The sequence below is a fragment of the Cebus imitator genome, unplaced genomic scaffold (genome assembly GCF_001604975.1).
Source record: "Cebus imitator isolate Cc_AM_T3 unplaced genomic scaffold, Cebus_imitator-1.0 Scaffold36, whole genome shotgun sequence".
NCBI classification, from domain to species: domain Eukaryota; kingdom Metazoa; phylum Chordata; class Mammalia; order Primates; family Cebidae; genus Cebus; species Cebus imitator.
The window spans coordinates 6044038-6055874 of NW_016107351.1; the positions used below are offsets into that span (position 1 = coordinate 6044038).

The window sequence follows — 11837 nt, forward strand, 5'->3', positions numbered from 1 at the left end:
GAAGAAAATAAAAATTACCAATAATCTCACTATCCAATAATAATCACAATTTATGTTTTTTTGCCTGCCCATCTCTCTTAACTGATTTGGTGCCACTAATTGCAATATATGATGTGACAACAGAAGCAATCCACCTACTGTGTGTAAAAAAATCAAATATCATAATTATTGAGGGCAGAAAGCAAATAGCTCCCAGAATCCCATCCCCTGAGTGGTGGACTCAGCGACCTGCCATCTATTCTGGGAATGTGTGCCCCAGCCTATCAGTGTTTTCCGATGTGTGGGCTGCTGCTGACTAATGCACGTTTACACAGCCTTTTTAAGTCCAGATGAGCAAACGGTGGTGTTCCTCAGGCTTAGCTGAACGTCCGGGCTCTGACAGCTGGAAGACAAGAGGAGCAGAAAGGATGGGGAAAGGAGGGTCCGCTCTTTTCTGCAGGCTGTGTTGGCCGGGGCAAAGTAACAAAGCAGAGAGAGCCTAGGCTTTGAACACGAAGGATCGGAGTTCGAGTTCCCGATTCACTGTTTAAGGCTGTGTGGCGTTGGGCAGGCCCCTTAACCACTCTCAGCCCATTTCCTCATCTGTAAAACGGGAATAATGCCTAACAGAGTGGTAAAGGTGAAAGGCAGTGCACATGGGCTGGGCACCGTGGCTCATGCCTGTAATCCCAGCACTTTGGGAGGCTGACGTGGGTAAACCACCTGAGGTCAGGAGTTCGAGGCCAGCCTGGCCAACATGGTGAAGCCCAGTGTCTACTAAAAATACAAAATTTAGCTGGGTGTGGCGGTGCACACCTGTAATCCCAGCTACTTGGGAGGCTGAGGCAGGAGAATTGCTTGAACCTGGGAGGTGGAGGTTGCAGTGAGCCGAGATTGCGCCACTGCACTCTAGCCTGGATGACAGAGTGAGACTCTGTCTCCCCCCAAAAAAAAAGATAGTGCACATGGTATGGCCTCACTAAATAGTGGCCATTGTTCAAAATATTTGCCAACTTCCCGAATCTTTTCCTGCCTCTCCTACCACCTCTCCACAGCTCTTTTCCCTGTCCCCTGTTGTCCTTGCGCTGTCTGCATTAGCCAGGGGGTCCTTAGCTGCAGACAGCAGGATCCAGCCTAACCAATTCAAGCCAGAAGGGCTTTAGGAAGGGTTAGATAGAGATCAAGTAACTGGCAGGAGGGCCAGAGACACTGGCACTAGGCAGGCTTCCAGGGACAACCAGCTCTCAGGATCGCACTGAAGAACTGGCTCACCAGCGGAGCTGCCACCTTACCCGGATCAGGCAGCTGCCAAGTCAGGATGCTGCGGCCTTGGTTCCTGCCTCCAGAGCCAAGCTCCCTCTGCCACAACCCACAACAACAAAACGATGCCCTGTTCCCTGCCTCTCTCTCACCTTAGTTCTGAGTCCAGGTCTCCTGCAGGGACGAGCAATTAGCTGAATCTCAGTCACATCTCGGAGCCCCAGCAGGGCTGATATTTCTGTATTGGAAAGGTGATGTTTACACTCAGAATATGGAGAGAAGGGGCCGGGCATGGTGGCTCACACCTGTCATCCCAGCACTTTGGGAGGCCAAGACAGGTGGATCACCTGAGGTCAGGAGTTTGAGACCAGCCTGGATAACATGGTGAAACCCCATCTCTAATAGATATACAAAAGTTAGCCAGGCATGGTGGTGAGCACCTGTAATCCCAGCTACTCGGGAGGCTGAGGCAGGAGAATCGCTTGAACCTGGGAGGCGGAAGTTGCAGTGAGCCGAGATCACGCCACTCAAAAAAAAAAAAAAAAAAAAAAAAGAGAGATATGTGGTCTCACTATGTTGCTCAGGCTGGTCTTGAACTCCTGAGCTCAAGTGATCTGCTCACCTCGTCCTCCCAAAATGCTGGGATTACAAGCGTGCACCGCCATGCCTGGCCATGATTCACATTTTTAAGAAGATGCTTGTCAGTCTAATCTCCGAACAATGACATCTCAGGCAGTATAAGAAATGAGCTGAAAATGTTTTCAGTGCAATCAAGGAAACTATTTTTAGTTGGGGCAAATCCAGAACGAGGGTCAGGGCAGCCTGGGAAATGTCCCGAAAGTCAGATTCCTGAAGTTGTTCCTGATGTTCCAAGCTGCTGCCTTTTCTCTGGCACTGGATCAGAATGTATTTGCAAAGGCTCTAATTCTTCTCATAGTGACAGCTTTGGCAAGAGTGGGTGGAGCTGGTAGGTGTAAGCAGGTGGGTTTATGTAATCCAGGGATTATGTACACAATAGAAGTATGAACTGCTGGAGAGTAAGGGCCATTTGAGACAAGCCAGCCTGGGGCCCTCTCCTTATCAGTGAAAACATTAATTGCCTGCAATTAGAGATGATGTTTCGCATTCACTCAGCATAAATTATTTCATCAAATACATACTCTTTTATCCTGTAGGTGGATAAGATAAATATTGCTTCTCATCCTGCCAGAGAGCTTATTACCTTCTTGACAACAGCCAGGTCTTCTCTTTCACAGGGATACCAGCTCCTTGGTGGTGTTCCTCCACCTAACCATGTTTAATTTCACGCCAAGAAGACCAGGTGTGATTTGAAAGGCATCCTTCCAACTCCTGAAATGTATTCCTTCCAGGGTAGACCAGAATTTGGAATTCACCCATAATCCCTAAGGACAGGTGGCCGAACGATTGCCAGGCTGTATACTTTTTTTCTTTTTTGGGATGGAGTATCACTCTGTTGCCCAAGCAAGAGTGCAGTGGCGCGATCTCGGCTCACTGCAACCTCTGCCCCCGGGGTTCAAGCAATTCTCGTGCCTCAGCCTCCTGAGTAGGACAGGCGCATGCCACCATGCCTGGCTAATTTTTTGTATTTTTAGCAGAGGCAGGGTTTTGCCATGTTGCCCAGGCTGGTCTCGAACTCCTGAGCTGAGGCAATCCAACCATCTTGGCCTCTCAAATTGTTCGGACTACAGGCATGAGCCACCGAGCCCAGCCTGGACAGGCTGTATTTTTCTTCCGTCATCAGTGTGTGCAGAGGTTTGTTTTCCCAGATGTTAAGTGAGCTTTTGAGACCCGGCTTGGGAAGTCAGCATAGCCAGGGCTTCCTTCATCCTGCTGAAGAAGGTGGGACAGTTTCTGGAAAGTACTAGCTATTTCTTTCCCACACTGAGCCTCTTGGGATCACTTTGCCAGTCAAAGCCTGAATCCCTGCATAATCCAAGAGGAACGCGGTACAGAGGTGACGACAGACAGCAGCTTCTAGGTGTACCGCCCGCATGCATGCCTGCCACGAACATCAGAACAATTACAGGAAGGAGGCTTTCAAAATGCAGAATTATAACCTTGACTTAGGAAAGCGTGACCTTCTCTGGCTGGGGCCAAGGCTTTCCTTATACTAAGGGCACTCCTGGAGTGTACAGCTGGAGTGCTCTGTACATTGGATGTGGAGGCATCTGGAATAATATTACATAACAGAAGCATGTCCGTTGCCCTTGGAATGTACGAGGCTCGGGGACAGTCCTCCACTGGGTGGAGACTAGGAGGCCTCATGAATGAGTCATCTTTGTTCCCTTTTCCATGCTTTATAATTAGGGTGACATACATTTTAGTTGGTCCGGGACAGTTTCAAGCGATTCTCCTGGCTCAGCCTCCAGAGTAGCTGCCACCATGCCCAGCTAATTTTGTATTTTTAGTAGAGATGGGGTATTTCCATGTTAGTCAGGCTGGCTGGTCTCGAACTCCCAACCTCAGGTGATCCACCCGCCTTGGCCTCCCAAAGTTCTGGGATTACAGGCATGAGCCACTGCGCCGGGCCATGAAAGACTTCTTCCTTTCCTTTCCTTTCTCCTCTCCTTTCCTCTTCTGTCCTCTCCTTTCATGGACTGTAGCTTAGTTGCTCAGGCTGGAGTGCAATGGCGCAATCTCAGCTCACCGCAAGCTCTACCTCCTGGGTTCAAGTGATTCTCTGGCCTCAGCCTTCTGAGTAGCTGGGATTACAGGCACCCACCATCAGGCCCAGCTAATTTCTATATTTTTGTAGAGACAGAGTTTCACCAGGTTGGCCAGGCTGGTTTTGAACTCCTGACCTCAGGTGATCCAAGCCTACCTTGGCCTCCCAAAGTGCTGGGATTTCAGGCATTAGTCTCCATGCCTGGCCATGAAAGAATTTCTTATCCCTCTGCTCCACCAAATGTTTCTTCCTGCAGGAGATGGCCAGGGTTAGCAGGGCTGGATTTTCTTGAGCAATTCATTGGTGACAGGCCAACTCCATGGGGAAAATTCTCATCTAAGGGTTGATCTGTGAAGTTACATTATAATTCCTCAGCCCTGTCTTAAAGCTTTAGGGCACACTGATTAGGCTGTCAAACATTCATTCGGCCTGTGAGAATAGCTTATTGTTCTCTTTTTAACATACCAATCTCTTGGAAAGATGTTGATTGGGTTTCTACGTGCACCCCAAGGATGCCTCTGTGTAGAACTTACTTCAGTTGCATTGTTTTGTTTTGTTCTGCTTTTTTTGAGACACAGTCTTGCTCTGTCACCCAGGCTGGAGTGCAGTGGCGTGATCACAGGCATGTGTCACCATGCCTGGCTAAATTTTGTATTTTTAGTAGAGATGGGGTTTCACCATGTTGGCCAGGCTGGTCTCGAACTCCTGACCTCACGTGATCCTCCTGCCTCGGCCTCCCAAAGTGTTGAGATTACAGGCCTGAGCCACCATGCCCGTCTTTCTGTTGCATTTACTGCAGGGAAAAAAAAGAAAGACGGAAAACTGTTGGGCAAATGGAACTCAACAAACACCAGACAGCCAATTATGGCAAATGAAGAGGATGCCTACCATTTAATTTTGTAAATATGGGGTGTCTCCCTGGAATCATGGTCCAAAAATCCTCCCACCCATGGCCCAGCCCATTCTCACCTCTGCAGCAATAGATGAGACGGGACTTCTGCAGCCCCAGTGACCCCTGACAATCCTGTCGGGTAGCTCCCTGCAGACATGGAAGAGGGTTGTGGAAAAGTTCATGAAATTCCAAGTTTGTTCCAATATCCTGTTACTGCTAAAAATGTCCGTTCAAATTCCAAATCAAAAGCCCTGACTTTTTAGCAAATTTGTCTGTGCTACTTCTGAGACTTGTAAGACACAATATTGTGGGCGACGGGGAGCCCGCCGGGGAGTCTCGGCCAGCGAGACGGCCCCAGCCTGAAAGAGGGGGTGCGCAGAAAAAAAGAGAGACAGAAAGCTGGGGTCTGGAGGACTGAATAGGCAATGCCTATGCAGCAAGTTTATTTGTGTCCAGGGTTCCAATATATACCTTTAGATTATAAGGATTGACGTCAGTGCACATTATGTAAGCTATACAATAAGGGGAACAGAAAGTTGCAAAAAGCACAGAAAGTTGCAAAAAGCACAGAAAGCTGCAAAAAGCAAATGTCAGCAGAGGGGGTACATAATCACGAGTCATAAAAGGTAAGCAGGTGATATACTCTATCACTGTTAACAGAACACGTGGTCACAAGGATAACAATCTAGAAATGTCACAGGCTAAGCCATAAATCTTTATCTGAGTATAGGAATATCATCTGGTCCTCAAAAGGCTATACTTAACTTGGTAAACAGAGTCATAAAACCCACTCCTCAACAGGAACCGAAAGAGCACACACATCCATTACCCGGGGTCACTGTAGTCAGAAATAGAAATAGAGGCTGACATTATTCTTATTCTTTCCGTTTCTGCTTCCCCATAGCTTGACTGCCTCCAGCAGGAAACTGTGTCCAGGATCAAGCTCACGCACAGTGAGGCCCAACACTGGGGGGGCTTCACACGGGAGCGTTCCCCACACAATATGCAATCAATGATAAAAACATGAGTCTTTCAGTTTTCCTCTGCCCCAAGAGCCAAGGGCCAAAGAGCAGGTCCATCACACGGCTGTCTGTTCAGACAGGAGCAGAAGCCTCCTCCCGGGTTCCCACTCCAGAACTTTACTTTGAGCCTCTTCCAACCAGAAGGTTTTTTTTTTTTTTCCCAACCTCTGCCCTCCACAGTTCCACACCATCCTTCCTTGTTCATTTCCTCTGTGTAACACCGAGATTTAAGGGTCAGAATTAATTTCTCCTTCTTCTGGGTTCTGGTTCCGGGTTTTGCTCATAACATTACTAAAGTTCTCATAACAGTCTGCCTTATTTAGGGATTCCTCAGGCACACAAATTTCTTACAACAGCAAAAGCCCCCATAATGTTTAAATCAATGTGAATTTTTACAGGGTTTAAAAATATGTATGTCAGGGGCCTGGTGTTGTGGTTCACACCTGTAATCCCAGCACTTTAGGGGGCCGAGGCGGGCAGATCATGAGGTCAGGAGTTCGCGACCAGCCTGGCCAGCATGGTGAAACCTGTCTCTACTAAAAATACAAAAATTAGCCGGGCGTGCTGGCGGGTGCCTGTAGTCTCAGCTACTCGGGAGGCTGAGGCAGGAGAATCGCTTGAACCCGGGAGGCGGAGGTTGCAGTGAGCCAAGATCATGCCACTGACTCCAGCCTAGGTGAGAGAGCAAGACCCCATCTCAAAAAAACAAAAAAATGTATGTCAGCCAGGTGTGGTGGCTCATGCCTATAATCCCAGCACTTTGGGAGGCTGAGGCAGGAGGAATGTTTGAGCCTAGGAGTTTGAGATCAGTCTGGACAACATAGCTAGACCCCATCTCTACAAATAAAAATAAAAATTCACCGAACCTGGTGGTGCGCACCTGTGGTACCAGCTATTCTGGGGCCAAGGCAGGAGGATCACCTGAGTCCAGGAATTGGAGGCTGCAGTGAGCAGTGACGGGGCCGATGTACTCCCACCTGGGTGAGAGTGAGACTCTATAGTCTCAAAAAAAAAAAAAAAAGGAGAGTCAAAACTTCTGTATTCTTTTCTTTACCAGACAATAAACTGACTTCAAACAGGCCTTGATAAAGAGGATTTTAAATATAGGTCTTCTTGCTTCATCCTGCCAAGTATTCTGAGATACTCGGAAAACATCTCCCACGACCTCTCTCGGGGCTAATTTTGTTCCTTTTTGCTTAGGAAATGGTGATTTGTATCCTGTGTTTTGAAAACAGGAAAACACGCTGCTTTGGTTTCAACAACTCACAGTGTAGTCAGTGTCTAAAATACCCCTTCTCTTGGAGGGGGAAGCATCAGGGAAGAATAGTCGCCACCCAGACTGAAGGCCCCAGACCTCCACCCCTTCTCACCCGCACCCAAGAGCAAGGGCTGAGCCCCAAAGGGGCCTGAAGCAAGTGGAATTGTTGTAGAAAACACCCTTGCCCAAACTTCAGCACCAAAAGGTAAAGCAGAAGGGCTTGGAGCTTTGAACAAAACACACAGCTGCAGACGCAGGGACCGCAAGTTATATAAAACACCCAAGTCTGCATTTACCAGCTTACTTGTAACTGGTGCGCGGTCAGAGGCGGGCAGCAGCAGGACAGGGGCAGTGTTCTCAAGTGAATGACTAAAGGCAAAACAAGAAAACAACTCTGCCATCAGGAACTGAGAGGGGACCTGTGTTCCTGCTATGGCTGGGAGCCTCCAGAAAATGCTACTGGGACTTAATGGTTTGTTTCAAGTGTGTGCTGGCTTTTTTTTTTTTTTTTTGGAGATGGAGTTTTCCTCTTGTCAACCAGGGTGGAGTGCAATGGCACCATCTTGGCTCACTGCAATCTCCACCTCCTGGGTTCAAGCAATTCTCCTGCCTCAGTCTCCTGAGTAGCTGGGACTACAGGCATGCACCACTGTGCCCGGGGGAATTTTTGCATTTTTAGTAGAGACAGGTTTCACCATGTTAGTGAGACTGATCTGGAACTCCTGACCTTGTGATTTGCCCACCTTGGCCTGCCACAGTGCTGAGATTATAGGCATGAGCCACTGCACCCAGCTGCCTAAGTACTTTTATCTGTTTAATTGTTAATTGTTCAGGAACACTATGAGCTTCTCAGGGTTGTCCTGAGAGGTAGATCAATGTACATTATAAAGATGTCATCAGTATAGACTATTACTGAGATTTCATTCTTCTGATTTGAAAAGCAGTATGTGTATTCCTGGGAAGACTTCTGAAAATGTAGATTAGAGAAAAAGATTAAGGGAAATCCTACCATTTAGAAATTATCATTCTTAACTTTTTATTATATACCTGTGACTGGCAACATAATAGCCCCCCTGTATTAGTCAGTTCTCACACTGCTATGAAGTCATACCTGCGACTGGGTAATTTATAAGTAAAGAGGTTTAATTGACTCACAGTCCTGCACGACTGGGAAAGCCTCAGGAAACTTATACAATCATGGCGGAAGGCAAAGGGGAAGAAAGGCATCTTCCTTCTTCACAGGGCAGAAGGAAGGAGAAGTGCTGAGCAAGCGAAGGGTGAAAAACCCCTTCTAAAACCATCAGACTGCCTGAGAACTCATTCACTATCACAAGAACAGCATGAGGGTGACCGCCCCCGTGATTCATTACCTCCCACCGAATTCCTCCCAGGACACTTGGGGATTATGGAAACTACAATTCAAGATGAGATTTGGGTGGGGACATGGGCAAACCATATCATTCTGGCCCTGGCCCCTCCCAAATCTCATGTCCTCACTTTTCAAAACACAGTCGTGCCTTTCTCCCAAAGTCTTAGCTTATTCCAGCATTAACCCACAAGTCCAAGTCCAAAGTCTCATCTGAGACAAGGCAAGTCCCTTCTGACTATGAGCTTGTAAAACTGAAAGCAACTTAATTACTTCCTACATACAATGGAGGTTCAGGCATTGGGTAAATACACCCACTCTAAATGGGAGAAATTGATCAAAACTGAGGGGCTACAGGCCCCATGCAAGTCCAAAATCTAATAGGGCAATTATCAGAGTTATTAAACTTTAAATTGTTAAAGTTCCAAAATGACTCCATGTCTCACATCCAGGTCACACTGATGCAAGAGGTGGGCTCCCACGGCCTTAGGTAGCTACCCCCTGTGGCTTTTTAGGGTACAGCCCCCCTCCCAGCTTCTGGCTGCTGGCTACTTTCTTAGGCTAGCATTGAGTGTCTGTGGCTTTTGCGCCACTGTACTCCAGCCTGGGTGACAGAGTGAGACTCTGTATCAAAAAAAAAATAAAAATAAAACAAGATTTCAAAAGAACTTTGGTCTCCACTCTCCACAATCTTTTATCTTAACCTGAACATTCCCTTTCTATCAATCCCAGGTCTTTAGACAAGCTCAACCGTCAACTAAAAAATGTTTAAGTTCACCTACAGTCTGGAATCCCACCCCCCAACTTTGAGTTGTCCCGTCTTTTTTTTTTTTTTTTTTTTTTGAGATGGAGTCTTGCTCTGTTGTCCAAGCTGGAGCGCAGTAGCATGATCTCTGCTCATTGCAACCTCTCCCTCTCAAGTTCAAGCAATTTTCCCACCTCAGCCTCCTGAGTAGCTGGGATCACAGGCACCTGCCACCACACCTGGCTAATTTTTGTAGTTTTAGTAGAGATGGGGTTTCACCATGTTGGCTAGGCTGGTCTCAAACTTTTGACCTCAACTGCTCCTCTTGCCTTGGCCTCTTAAAGTGCTGGGATTACAGGCGTGAGCCACTGCACCAAGCCCCAGTGTATTTCTTAAATGTATCTGATTGATGTCTCATACCTCTCTAAAATGTATAAACCAAGCTTCGCCCTGACCACCATGGGCACATGTTCTCAGGACCTCCTGAGAGCTGTGTCTCTGGCCATGGTCACTCATATTTGGCTTAGAATAAATCTCTTCAAATATTTTGCACAGTTCAACTCTTTTCATCAATAATCATCACCCAGGGCAAATGGTTATTCCCAGAGCCACTTCCAAAACTGATGGCTGCAAGATCCAGGCTCTCTAAAGGGAGGCTGAGGACAGTGACCCTTGGAAACAACCATTTGCTTGTTGTCCAACAATGCAAGCCACTTCCTCCCTCCGCAACCAAGAACACGTTTCCTCTCTGGAGCTTGGTCAACCGGCATAATTGCTCTAGCAGAAAAGTCACCTTTCAGAGCTTGGTGTTTTGAGACCGGAATGCTTCTTATGTGTTCCTTGGAAGACAAAGAATGTTCTTCAATGAAAACCAAGTAAACAACTCCACGCCTCTCTTCTGGGTAACATGACAGAAGTTAAAAGGAAGCAGTTGGCCTAGAGTCAGTTCCAACTATTGTGTTGTTTGTACAGAAAGCACAGAATTAAAAAGCACAGGGAAGTCCACTGGATTCCAAGGAAAATGTCTGCAAGCCCACAAATTATGATGAATTATGACACCGTTTTCAAAAAAAGAGGATATCAGCATTTTATGCATTTAGTTAATGTAACAGCTAACAGTTTGCTAAACCGGCTGAGTGCAGTGGCTCACGCCTGTCATCCCAGCATTTTGGGAGGCCGAGGTGGGTGGATCACGAGGTCAGGAGATCGAGACCATCCTGGCTAACATGGTAAAACCCCACCTCTACTAAAAATACAAAAAATTAGCCAGGTGTGGTGGCATGTGCCTGCAGTCCCAGCTACTAGGGAGGCTGAGGCGGGAGAATTGCTTGAATCCGAGAGGCGGAGGTTGCAGTGAACCAAGATCGTGCTGCTGTGCTCCAGCCTGGGCGACAGAGTGTGACTTTGTCTCAAAAAAAAAAAAAACAAACCCAAAACACCAGTCTGCTAAACTGTGATGAGGCTGGGGACTCTGGTGGCTGGAAGTGAGTAGATGCTAAGTACTGGTGGACCGTTTTGTTCCTTTTAGAGCAGTTGGAACAGTATATCCTTCCAAGACCGAGCATTAAACAATAAAAGCTACAGAAAGCAAAGAGAAAATATAGTTTTAGCCGCATGTGGTGGCTCATACCTGTAATCCCAGCACTTTGGGACGCCAAGGCAGGCCGGAACGCAAGGTCAGGAGCTCGAGACCAGTCTGGTCAACATAGTGAAACCCTGTCTCTACTAAAAATACAAAAATTAGCTGGATGTAGTGGTGGGCGCCTGTAATCCCAGCTACTCGGGAGGCTGAGGCAGAAGAATCGCTTGAACCGGGGAGGCGGAGGTTGCAGTGAACGGAGATTGCGCCACGGTGCTTCAGCCCAGGCGACAGTGTGAAACTCTGTCTCAAAAAAAAAAAAAGAAGAAAGAAAAGAAAATATACCTTTGAACAGTTAGTTTCAGTTCATTCTCTTTCAGAGTGTTACACAAAAATTATAGGAGCCCCTTGTTTTGGACTAAACTCCTGCTTTAGAACCCAGAAGACCAGACTAAAATAAAAATGGACCCACCCATGCTCAGCAAACCAGTACTGAGTTGTTATCTGACTTCCCAATAAATCAGAAGAGAGAAACAGCAGCTGAATTTCCCAAGCAGGCCAGTTTCAAATTTCCAGTTAGCATGCTAATGAAGTTCCCTCTCTTTTAACCCTTACAACAAAGAGTAACCTGGTGGGCTCTGTGGCCCATGCCTATAACCCCTGCACTTTGGAAGGCCCAGGCAGGAGGATCACGTGAGGCTGGGAGTTTGAGACCAGCCTGGAGAACATAACGAGATGCAACTATGGTAAAAAGAGTAGCTATGGGCTGAGTGCGGTGGCTCACGCCTGTAATTCCAGCACATTCAGAGGCCGAGGCGGGCAGATCACAAGGTCAGGAGATCAAGACCATCCTGGTTAATGCGGTGAAAACCCCATCTCTACTAAAAATACAAAAAATTAGCCAGGCATGGTGGCACGAGCCTGTAATCGCAGCTACTTGGGAGGCTGAGGCAGGAGAATCACTTGAACCTGGGAGGCACAGGTTGCAGTGAGCCGAGATTGTGCCACCGCACTCCAGCCTGGGCTATATGAGACTCCATCTCAAAAAAA

The 11837-nt window shown here is 47.3% G+C and overlaps 1 long non-coding RNA gene across 1 annotated transcript in view; it reads right to left on the reverse strand.

The window, feature by feature from the left end:
• Positions 1–4682: 4682 nt before the first annotated feature.
• LOC108301775 overlaps positions 4683–11837 on the reverse strand; it is an 8877-nt gene continuing 1722 nt past the window's right edge. The window contains exons 2-3 of the long non-coding RNA XR_001824023.2: positions 4895–5033; positions 4683–4718 (exon numbers count right to left, since the gene is read on the reverse strand). This is a non-coding gene — a long non-coding RNA (uncharacterized LOC108301775). The remainder of the gene's footprint in view (positions 4719–4894; positions 5034–11837) is intronic.